This window comes from Heptranchias perlo, chromosome 2, assembly GCF_035084215.1.
Source record: "Heptranchias perlo isolate sHepPer1 chromosome 2, sHepPer1.hap1, whole genome shotgun sequence".
Taxonomy (NCBI): Eukaryota; Metazoa; Chordata; class Chondrichthyes; order Hexanchiformes; family Hexanchidae; genus Heptranchias; species Heptranchias perlo.
The window spans coordinates 27,163,397-27,176,075 of NC_090326.1; the positions used below are offsets into that span (position 1 = coordinate 27,163,397).

General features: G+C 40.4%; 1 protein-coding gene across 18 annotated transcripts in view; it reads right to left on the reverse strand.

Moving 5' to 3' along the window:
* Positions 1-3,581, reverse strand: part of LOC137335989 (ice nucleation protein-like) — a 489,293-nt gene extending 485,712 nt beyond the window's left edge. For 15 of the 18 annotated variants that reach the window (XR_010966561.1, XR_010966565.1, XR_010966552.1 and 12 more), the window contains exon 1: positions 3,356-3,581. The gene's annotated coding sequence lies outside the window, so the exon portion shown is untranslated. The other 3 variants (XR_010966538.1, XR_010966540.1, XR_010966539.1) reach the window with 3 other exon arrangements.
* Positions 3,582-12,679: the final 9,098 nt, after the last annotated feature.

Genomic DNA, 12,679 nt, shown 5'->3' on the forward strand with positions numbered 1-12,679 from the left:
GCAATACATGACTGATGTCCGATTAGAGCTCATCCCAGTGATAGTTTGTCCAAAGAACCGAGAAATTTTAATCAGGCTAAGCAATCTTTTCAAATGACCCTTTCAAAGAATTACTCCAATAAGTTAATTTTTGATTTGCAAAATGACTTCTACTTGGTTAATGAGGTGGAGCTTCTTCAGGAATAGTTTATATCTCTGTTGACACTATAACTTTAAATAAATTTTGTGAAAGAATGTCATTTTTTAAATAGTCATTTCTATCATGATTCTATTTTTTAAAAGTTAGCATTAAATTAGCAATATCATTTTATCTTAAATGTCAAAATGCACCATACAGAACTGGCAAGAAGTCCATCACCAACGCAAGCAATAATTAATAAAACCTCTCTTTCCAATGTGTGGGAGTTTACACATCATATATGATGGTTCCCTGTACTCCTGAGTCCTCCAAGGCATTTATTCCATTTACATCCCTCACCCTCACCAAGTCTCAGCATTGTACTATGTTACTCCATTATAGTCAGCAACTGAAGATTCCAACTGTAGATTGATAGCATTAAATTGAATTGTGCTTGAAAGCAACATGGGATGAGAAAGAGAGAGAAAAAGAAAGAGAAAAAGAGAAAAGAAAGAAACTGGAATTTATATATGATCTCCATTTTGCACTTACTGCACCAAGGTGGGTGAAGATAAATGTAATTTTTAAACTTTGTGGCAGTAAGTGATTTTAAACGAAGAGTATTGATGGAATACCCTGCTCCTGCTACTTCCACTCAGCAGGAGCGATATGGGTACAAAGATAATGCGATCACATACACGTTTAGGTCACAATTTCATCCAGTGCTAATAGGCTTGAAGGAACCAAATCTGAACTGTGTTTTATTCCAATCAATTTCTTTGTGCAGAAGACTGAAATGTCACACTATTTTTATTTTAAACTGATGAGTGCAAAAGCAACTGCGCAAACAACCATACAATCTTTGACTGTAAAGCAGAGACTAAAGAAAATCTATGGAAGTGTAGTTTGATGGGAGGTGCTGACACCGTGATGGAAACCTGTCTAATTCTGCTTGGAATGGTCTAAATATATTCCACAATTAAATCTCTTAGTTATACCTCTCTTTTGTTATATTCCAAGAAAGCACTTTTTCAACCTTAAAGATTCTGTTACCCTCATATATTTGCTGTTTATTCAAATATTAAATGCATTTGACATATTGTAAAGGAAACTCTTTTCGTTAAACTTTTGTTGTGGGGTTAGTTTTAAACAACCTTTTTTAAAAAAAAAATCAGCCATTCGGAAGCAAAAGGTATTACAGAGCAAAACAAGAAACAAAAGGAAATCAGTAGAAAATGAAATGTTTGAATTAGATAGACTACAAGAAAAAGAAAGCAACGAATTATTAACAGGATAAACGCGGTACCATACAATGGTCCTCTATCACGAGGAGTCCCTGGGTAACAAAAGAACAGGGAGTGGCTGAACTCACTGTTTAAAATCGATGAAAGTAAAGAAGCTCCAAATCGTAACCAGAAAACTAATGATAGTTAACTTGCCCCAATTCCAATTAACTCTCATTTGTATCTAGTAAACATTATGTCTGAATTTCTGGTCGCACAATACAATGTATCAGTATAGTGACCCCATGGTCCATTGTTTAACTCCGGCATACAGCCGAGACCTAATGTACAGTCATCCGTTTAGTTACATTTCTAATGTTCCATATACAACTGTTTTTATAATAAACAGCAAGATTAAATATCTCTGAACGAGAATCTGGTTGCAAAAAGTAGCAGCCATGCATTTATCCTGTCTCCACAGATTTAACGACATTGCAAAGCATCGCAAACTATTTTCTTAATTCAAGATTGTTGATCAATGTGTTTCCGTACCTTTTTTTGTTTAAAGTTGCGCCATACATATTTCAAGCAAGTTCAAACTTCCGATGGTAGTCCATATGAAAAGCCAAATATTCTTCCAATACAAGTAGCAAAACTATTCAGCTCTTTGTCCAAAAAAAAAGCCACACATGGGGGACAAAGAGAAAGAGGAAGCGAGTAACAGACAAAGGCTGACAGTGATATGTGTTAAAGAAGGAACAGTTCGTCCCACAACCTTAAACAAAGAACTTGCATGTTTTGGGTTGGTCCTGGACGATTTCTATCCTTAAAATCTCCAACATAGGTCTCAAAACACATGCAAAAGAGATGTCCAGGTCCTATTTTTTTCTGTTAATGATAACTGCTGCACGTAGATTTTCTTACCTCGACTTAAGGTCCATCGGCGATATGAATAAAATCGAATTATAGCCATCCCAGATATTAACTCAGCATTGTTAAACCCCATTTTCTTTTGGAGTCGAAAAGCTATATTTAAAAACTTAACATTTATTGACAATCTGGCGCATTAACTGTTGCTCGAAGAAAAACCAGGCAACTTTTGCAGCACGAAGTTTGAAAACTGCGCAAACGTATATTATCCTAAACAAACAGGAGAATTGCTGTTAATTGAGGAGAGAGAGAGGAGCCCGAGGTATTGTGATATTTATTTCACTCCTTGATAAACGGCAGCTGCTAACTACTGTAAAACAGGCTACAGATCCCAAGTGCTCGTGATCAAATACTTGTTTTCACAAGTTCTATTTGACTGTCATTTGTATTCCCAGTGCCTTTAAAATGTTCCGACTGTGCGATATTTTCAATCTGAAATAGATGCAAAACTGTCAATAACTTCTTGTTAAAGCGCCAAGCAAAGGTCAGCAATGAAAATCTAGACGTGATATTTCCGCCGATCTCATCTTTGTTTCGCAACATCACCCCCCCTCCCACATACACAAAAAAATCACCAACTAATCACCTTGCATTTTGATTTAAGTGCAATTCGATGCCAGTTCATGTTCGATGTAGTCACCGTGAGTAGTTATTGAGGCCCGTGGCTCTTTTTTTTAAGACGAATTAAGAGCTTCTTTCAGTGTGATGAATCCAAACTGAGAACAAAGACTTGCTCAGGCCTTCCGAGTTCAATATCAGCCGCTACAAAGCAGGCGGCAATTCACCACTCACTTCCTACCTGTTGCACACATACTGTATGTATATTTTTTAAAAACAATACCTCTTGTATTTCCATTCTATTTTTGCAACGCCTTGCGTGGAATCAAAACGAAGCAAGCAAAAAAAAAAGTTTATCACGGGCTGCTTGACATTAAACTGATCACCGCCCTGCAACAAAATAAGGGGCCATTCCATCAACTTTCGCTCTCTCCAGCGCGGTTTTTAAATCTTCCTCTTATACCGTCACGTAGAGTAAAGCTGTCAAAACATAACATAACAAACCCTCTCCTTGAAAAAAACTTACCCCCAGAGACATGGAAATGGTCATCACCTGCAGCCCCAGACTGCAACCCCTCCAAGAGTGGTGTGTGTCTGAGGGTTAATTCTCCCTGATCTCTTTCAAGCCTCTCTCACTAGAACAAAGGAAACTCCTCTCGCCACTGCGTAAAAGGCTTTTGTATTTAACTTTGGTGCTGACGCGCTCACGCACTCTCTCCTCTCACAGCCGCTCACAGCCCAACTTCTCACCATCCTCCAGCAGTACAATCCACATCGCCCCCCGCCCCTCCCTCCCTCACACACACACACCCCAGAACAACTCACATCTCGCTAGAGTTTGTTGTGTTTTGGTTTTGAGTGTTGTTTTAGGTGGAGCTGGGATTTTTTTAAATAAAGTTTGGAAGGCTTGACAACAGTTTGCCTTTGTCCTCACTTGGGAAGAGACTCTGACCGCGCCTTTTGCTGGTTTGCATCCCCTTGAACCCCGCCCTAGCAGGGGGAAATACAGGAGCTGGGAGATCACCCAAGGGTGGGAGGGTGAGTGGGGGAGAGGGAGGGAAGTTCCGATCAGAAAACTATTGGCTGGGGGACATGATCGTAGGGAGTGCAGCGAGCTCTTCCGAGGTAGAAAAAGGGGAACAAGGAAAAAAAACAGAGATCTACCGAGGGCAAAAAAAATACAATATCCGAGCGACAACAAGGGACATCTCGGCATCACTTCCAGTCAGTGTGACAAGACCTCGGAATCTTCAGACAGCACACTTCGACACTGACAAGGAAGCAGATCTAAAGAGATTAGCCCCAATGCAGATTACGGTATCTCGTTAAAGAGGAACAGTCTGGGCCATTCACAGAAATCCAAGCACGTCAGCGTGTACTTTCGTTTGATTACAGGATTCAATATCAGTCTAAAAGGCTCTTGAAATAGGGAGAGCTCCCCGGCAATAAAACAAACTGAAACTGGGAGCTCGACTGGAAGACTCTAAGTTTCCTTTCACAATTTATGGGATCGTTACATTAACTGTCTGTTTTTTTGTTAATATAAACGTAACTGGAGATAAGGACATTGAAGGTTTGGTAAACATTTCAGCACGGACTGATTGGAACTGATCTGCCAATTTATCTATCCTTGGCAATCACAGCAAGACCACAGTCTAACAAGCCCCAAACACTTGTTAACACTTTTCCATTCAGAATTGTGAACTGCTTGTTGGAATGTTGCATTGGGTGGAGGGAAGAATTATTTAGCAGCGATCTCAACGTTTTATGTTAGCAAATTAATCCTGGCATTAACAACAATAACTTGCATTTATATTGCGCCATTAATATAGTAAAACGTCCCAAGGCGCTTCACGGGAATGTTAGCAGACAAAAATTTTTGCTTGGATAATACGAGTCTAAATGGGATGGAGGAGCAAATGGATTTAGGGGTACGGATGCACAAATCACGAAAAGTAGCGACGCAGGTTAATAAGGCCATAAAAACAAAGCACTGGGGTTCATTTCTAGAGGAATGGAATTGAAAAGCAGAGAAGTTATGTTAAACTTGTATAGAACTTTGGTTAGACTGCACCTGGAGTACTGTGAACAGTTCTGGTCTCCATATTATAAAAAGGATATAGAAGATGAACTGTAGAAGATGCAAAAAAAAATTCACAAGGATGATATCAGAACTGAGAGGATATACTTATCAGGAAAGGCTGAACAGGATGGTGCTCTTCTCTTTGAAAAAAGAGAAGGCTGAGGGGTGACCTGAAAGAGGTCTTTAAGATAATGACAGGGTTTGATTGGGTAGACATAGAGAAAATGTTTCCACTTGTCCGGGAGTCCAAAACTAGAGGTCTTGAATATAAAATAGTCACTAATGAATCCATTGGGAATTCAGGACAAACTTCTTTACCCAAAGAGTGGTAAGAATGTGGAACGCACTAGCACAGGTAATTGAGGCGAATAGCATAGATGCATTTAGGAGGAAGCTAGATACGCACGAAGGAGAAATAAATAGAAGGATATGTTGATAGGGTTAGATGAAGAGAGGTGGAAGGAGGCTCGTGTGCAGCATAAACGCCGGCATAGACAAAATGGACCCAATGGCCAGTTTCTGTGCTGTAGACTCTATATAAAATTTGACACCGAGCCATATAAAGAGATATTAGGACAGGTGAGGGAATTCCAGAGTTTAGAGCCTGGGCAGCTGAAGGCATGGCCGCCTACAAGGGAGTGATGAAAATCAGGGATTCGCAAGAGGCAAGATTTGGAGGATTGCAGAGATCGCAGAGGATTGTAGAGCTGGAGGAGGTTACAGAGATGAGGAACAATGAGGCCATGGAGGGATTTGAAAACAAGGAAGAGAATTTTAAAATCGAGGCAGCGCTTGACTGGGAGCCAATGTTGGTCAGCGAACACAGAGTGATGGCTGAACAGGACTTGGTGCGAGTTAGGATATGGGCAGCAGAGTTTTGGATGAGCTCAAGTTTATGGAGGATGCGAGGTGGGATGCCAGCCAGGAGAGCATTGGAATAGCCCAGCCTCGAGGTAACATAGGCATGAATGAGGGTTTCAGCAGCAGATGAGCTGAGGCAGGAGTGGAGAGGGGAGATATTACGCAGGTGGACATAGGCGGTCTGTCTTGGTGATGGAGAGGATATGGGGTCGGAAGCACAGCTCAGGGTCAAATAGGAGGTCAAGGTTGCCAACGGCCTGGTTCAGCCTCAGGCAATGGCCAGGGAACAGGATGCAGTTGGTGGCTAGGGAATGCAGTTTGTGGCAGGGACCTAAGACAGTGGTTGTGATCTTCCCAATACTTAATTGGAGAAATTAAAAAATGAATTAAGAAACATTAATTTCTTAATCAGAAATTAATTAAATCTGATTAATCAGCTTTGACCTAATCAGATTACAAAAAAGCTGAAATAATTTATTCGGTATTAACAGTAATGTTACAATTGCTGACCTCCTAAATTCAGTTCTCAGGCGGTTTCTTGACCACGTATATTCAGATCTCAGGAGATTCTCACCCCGTCGTTTGGACTGGAACTGTACTTCATATAACAATTGTCAAAGGTCAACTAAAACGCAGACTAACTGCTGCCAAGATAGCAGAATTCATAAATAACCAGTTATTTACACCACTTTGCTGGTGTCACCCATGAGCTGTGATTGATAAAGTTAATTTATTTTTTAGTACTTCACTAATGACGACACGTGCTTCTTGTACAAAGCAATCGACTGTGAGACCCCCACCGCCACCGCCCGCTTGTACTCAGAATAATACCCCGATCAACCTTCCAAAACAACCGTGACTGCGGAGCGAACAGCCCTATCAATCTCTGGTGCTACTGGCGACGTCTGACAAGCCAGAAAGACAAGCATAAATGATGGTAGAAACACAGGTATAAATCAAGTGAACAGAAGAATAAATAATTCTCCACACAGGGGTATAAACGGCATACACAAATACAAATAATCAGCATAACCCGAGCATCAATAATCTCAATAAGAAGAGTGACGGGACCATATAAACACAGTGCAATAACACAGGCTGAAACACGAGTGTAATTAAGCATATAAACAGAGTATAACTATACAACACGAGTGTAAGTAACCATATGAACACAATGTAATAACACAAGCTAAAACACGAGGGTAATTAAGCATATAAACAGAGTATAACTATACAAACATGAGTAAGTAATCATACTGAGTATAACTATACAAACACGGCATTGTACATAAACATCAACGTAAGCAGTTATATAAACATCGAATTGGCGTTAGTTTTCCTTCTAGGTGTCCATATAACAATGCATGGATGTCCAAATTTACGTTTGCAACCTAAATATTTCAAATGTCGGTTGCAGACGGCACAGGTAGGTGGAATGGCTGCTGGATACAGAAAGTAGACAGCCTCTATGAGCCAATTCCTGTAACAATGGAGACTTGAATAGAAAAATGCCGTCTGGTATTAGACCGGGTCAGAAACCAAAGCAATGAGAGTTAGCTCAAAAAGTGTAATTCGGTGCAGGAGTGTACCTATAGAGGTAAAGCAAGTTTTCCACACTCCCTCAACAGATAGCACTGCCGTCTTTGGGACAGAAGGTTGTGTTCAAACGTCGCTCTGAATTGAACACATCATCTTGGTTTCTCATGCTGTTGGAAACACTATCCTTTGATTAGACATTAAAGTTGCCCCTGTCTGCATGCTCCTGTGGTTCCGGTAGATACTAAAGATCCCTTAGCACTATTCGAAGAGCAGGGAGCTCTCTCAGTTTCGCTGCCAACATCGCTCCCTTACTTACTTGGAAAATAAGTATATTAAGGAATAAGGAAGAGGGAATTGGGATTAAAATGACGAAGAGCTGCCGTTACTAACGCAGTGGTGGAGCACGCTCGTTGGGCCGAATAGCGTACTCCTATTCCCATCCAATAGACGCTACCAAAAACAGAATAACTGGGCGATTATCTCATTGATATGAGTCTCTGCTGACTTTTCGTTCTTCCGCCCCCCCCCCCCCCCCCAACTTCGGATGATGGCTCACACTAAGGTATGATTCCATGGGCACCAGCAACCCTCAGGTACCTCACCCAAATGTCCTTTCTTGATGTGTGAGCTTAAACGTTGAATGTCAGTGGCTATCACAGTCAAACCTAATCCTGTCAGACCTCCCCATTCCCAACAGGGGACTCTGGACAGCAATCAGCACTGGAAATCCTCCAATACGGCAAGAATGCTGAGACCAATTATAGCAGAATTGTACACTCCTACAATCAGCTAATTCTGGAATCTCCCTGGTCTGCACAGCCCAGCACCACACCGGGGAAATGCATTTACATATGTGTCATAAGAGGAGCCCGAATTTTAAACTTGAATTGGGTACGTTATTCATTTATCCCTTACATATTTGCTGCTTATTGAAACTGCAGACAAAATTATAGTTGAGTCTAATAACAAGATGGTTGTAAGTTACTTCATGAAGCTGTACTAAACTGATAACCTTTAATAGATTAATCCATCAAGAAAGAATGTGTTCAAGAATATAAACTGAAATGACCCCAGTGTTATTGGAGCTTGTGGTTTGAAAACCCTATTATAGAGCACAGTATACAGTTATCAGGTCTATTATAAGTTCTGTAATTCTTTTAAAGTTTCATTTGTTTATTTCTATTTTACTATCGGACTGGAATGTTGCTGTGTTACCCGATAAAAATAAGCATTTTTGTGACTCTCTTTGAGTCTTCTTTGAATAAAGAGCTTTATCATGGGATCTTTAACATCCAACTGAACCACACACCACAGCAACTGGCAGATGGGATCTCAGTTTATTATTTCATCTGAAGGACTAACCTCCAAAAATGTCGTACTCCCTTAGCGCCGCATTGGAATGCAAAGCGATGTGTTTAGGCCCCAGGTGGGGATTGAATTAACAATCTTGTGGATTCAGAGGCGTGACCAACTGAGCCAAGCCATCTAGGTGCAGCCTAACGTAATATGCTTGTGTGTATCTCCCTATCCATCCATAAGGAATTAAAAAGGCTTTCTGATTGTTCAGTGGTGAGTACACCATAAACGTGATACTGAACCATACAGACCATGAAGGTCTCAAGCTCGATTTCCAATCTACTCTAAATTACCTCAGCAAGGGCAGCAGTCCGGACAGTGCAACTGTGTCCAATATCCTCGCAAGTGGAAAGAAAAAAAATCATCCAGGATTTTCACTCCTGGTTGCTATGCACTGAGCCCTGCTGGAAAAATGACAAACGTGGATGTCAAGTGAGAGACAGTTATGGGCTCAGCTGTGATTTCCCCCAATAGCCTGCCAACACTCATTATCTGTGCTCACACACTGCTGGCTCCAATGGAATGGATGGAACAAAATGGGGGTGGGGATTGAAGGGAAAGAACATTAGAAACCATGAAACATTAAACTGAGGCCCTGTCTTTGAAGAAGAGCAAGGGAGTTCTGTTGGTGCCCTGGCCAATATTTATCCCTCAACCAACAACACTAAAACAGATGATCTGGTCATTATCGCATTGCTGTTTGTGGGACCTTGATGTGTGTAGTTTGGCTGCCGCATTTCCTACATTGCAACAGTGACTGCACTTCAAAAGTACTTAATTGGCTGTAAAACTCTTTGGGGCATCGTGAAAGGTGCTTTATAAACGTGGTTCTTTTGTTCTTTCTATAGTACCATGAACTGTAACTAAGCTATTTCATTTCCTGAGGAGGATCTTGTAAAATAAATCAAGTAAAATTCCAGAATACCTATCTAAACTTATGTTCTACATCCTTGATTGATGTGGTATTTCAAAGCTTTCCAGCAGTTCTTGAACTGTGGCATTTGGTCATCTCTGTATTATACCTACCACCATGATCAATTCAATTCCTAACCAGATGTCCAGTTCCTTTTTTAATGTATTAATTGACACAGTATTAACTTCTTTAGTTTTCAGCTATGCACCAGGCTTGTGAAATTAGAGTCACTTCAAGCAGTATGCTGCTACTAATAATATGGGATCTGTCCCATTTACACTGTAGGGTGGATTCCACAGCATCAGTGACAATAGAGAAACAACTTCATTGATGTTTAAGGGCACTTTTATATTCTTATAAGGGTTCCGGGGGGTAACAGTGCTCAAAATGAAGATCCCTGATCTTTTTTCTCCTCAACTCTGTTACTTTAGCTGATACTCCTAATCAAGGATTCTTTGCAAGTTGGAGATTCATAACTCCCACAGCTGAAAGTGAGAAAATCCAGTTTCAAGGGTTTCGTTTTAAGTAGAGACCTAATAACAACTCATGAGACCAATGAAAACAAGGGCCTCCAATACGTCCAATGTGTGGAGATTGTGGAGTACTGTTGCCAGTGGCAGTATGCTGCATGTGTCTTAAAGTTATGAATTGTGATTTTCAGGTCTGGCTGTAGACCTTCCCTGATGTCCAGCAAAGGTCCTTACAGGCCAGTAATATGAATCCAAAAAAAAGTAGACCTTTGTCACAGGCAGCATTGCTTACTCTGGTTGTTCTCCAATCCTCCAGCATGACCAACTAACGACTATCCCCCTTAAAGGATAAGGTGCAAGGGGTTATGTGAGTTCTCTTTGAGATCAAATTGGCTTCAAGATGCCATGCCATGAGATTAGAACAAAGTAGATACTCAGTAGCAGACTTGGCAATCTGGTATCTGAGACAGACAGGTCCGTAGTATTCAGGGCCCAGTTGATGACTGACTAGCAAGACTGGCTCATTGATGGGACCTGAGGGATAGGCCTATCACTACACATTAAGATTCTTCCCATTTGGTTCCTGGTAACCCAGGAAGCCATTGGCTAGAGTGATCCTGAGGTGCTTGCGAGGGGTGCTTCAGGGGGCACATAAAAAAGTGTAAATCAATATTCCTGTTAATTTGCATATATTTCCAATCTTAGTATTCTGTTACTAACCGGGCAATAGTGCTAAGAACAGCCCTTTCCAAAGCTTTAGTCAGACAAAATTCAAACAGCACAAACCAGTGAGTAAGAAATGTAAGCACAAATACTCTGAGTTGCCTCGACTTCATGAGCCAGATGTAGAAAATGTGCACTCAACACCAGAATACTTTTCACATGAATTTCTCAGTAGTTTGGCACTGGGACAGTCAGGTTATTAAAAAAAATTCCTACAGCAGCATTAGGTGCTCCCTCTTTACAAGAATGCGCACTGGGAGACAAGTGGTTTACAAAAATGAAACCACCAAGTTGCCCTAGCCAGATAGATCAAAGCAGCACAGTTGTGAGCATGTCACTGTGGCCATAAGAATGGTTTGCTAACTAAAAAACACCAGGCTCTGATCTGTTTTCTATTTATTTGTCATAACACATTGCATGCATACTGGGAGTATTTAGCGTTTAAGAAGTTTCCTTTTAGGGAGCAATCTTACCATTTGGTTGTATAACTGAGATAAACTTTCAGATTAATGGGGATGAGGGTTTTCATATGCTATTTCAGTGACATGGTTGTGTCCTGAATTCATATGCACCAGGTAAAAAACGTTAGTAAAAAAAACTGAAAGTATTGAATTAGGCATTTTTTTTTACAATACATAAACAGTACAGGCCCCTAAATGGCAAAGGCTCCACCTGTACAGTTAAACAACTATGGTCAATAAATGAGGTAAGAGACAGTATCAAACTACTAGAAAAGGCTCACACAAATGCAAGGAAAAATGGAAATCCAGCTGTGTGGGAGAACTATAACAAGCAGCAAAAGGATACATAGAAAGCAATATGAGGTGCAAAAAGGGAATAGGAAAGATGTTCAAGGTATATGAAAGTTAACAGTAAAAGTTTTTATAATTATAAGAAGTTAAAGAGAGTGTATAGGGAAATGTGGGCCCATTAAAATAGATGCAGGTTAGACTGTAACTGACAATAAGGAAATGGCAGACTTATTAAATTAATTCTTTGTATCTATTTTCACAGTAGAGGGAGAGGAAAAAATACCAGCGGTACAAGGGAACCTAAAAATAAGTCAAGTGGAGGAACTTATTGGATTTAATATAATTTTTAAAAATTATATTGTACGTGTGTATGGTGTTAATTTTACAAGGCTGCGATCTTATTGACATTGATCTTAAACTTTGGGTGAATCCTCTTGCCCCAGTGATTATGCAGTGGAAGTGCTTCAAGATTGTCAGCAATTAAATCGATTTCTTCTTCGGATGCCATTGGTATTGGGAACATATATTTGTCTTGGTTTTACTGTATTGTACAAGCCGCCCACTGACTCACTAAACGTGTTGACTGGATGTTTATTGAAGGCCCAGGCTGCGTGGCTCAAACCACCTTCCATTTGATTTGTGAGGAATGTGGAGCATAAGATCGAACAAATAATATGGCCACTCTAAGCTATCGCCTTTTTAGTACCATCTGTTCTATAACTTTATGCTAGGGATTTATCTCAGATTTCTCTTGCCTGAAACTGTTACTATTTCTAGCGATCTGATTAAGGGTACCGATCAAATATGAAATTGTAACACATTTTCAGATGATTGAATTCTAAATCTGCAAGTAGCGAGAAGAATGCAGACTCTAATTAGTGGAATGAATGCCAGTGGTTTTCAGTGTCACTTTCTCACATTATGCATCATTAAATCATTGTTACAATCGTTTATCATGGTATAAAATGACTGAAACATCACCAGCGCGGGTTAGTTGGCACTTTCAAGCTCTAAAATCAGAGAAAGGAAATTTACTGCATCTTCTTTCATACGCTGCCTCCGAGTATCCCCGCCCTGTGCAGCTTTCGGCTGAAATCTGCGTGGCACTTAATCGTGAGTGACACTTCGATTAACTGTATTTCTGTATGTTAAG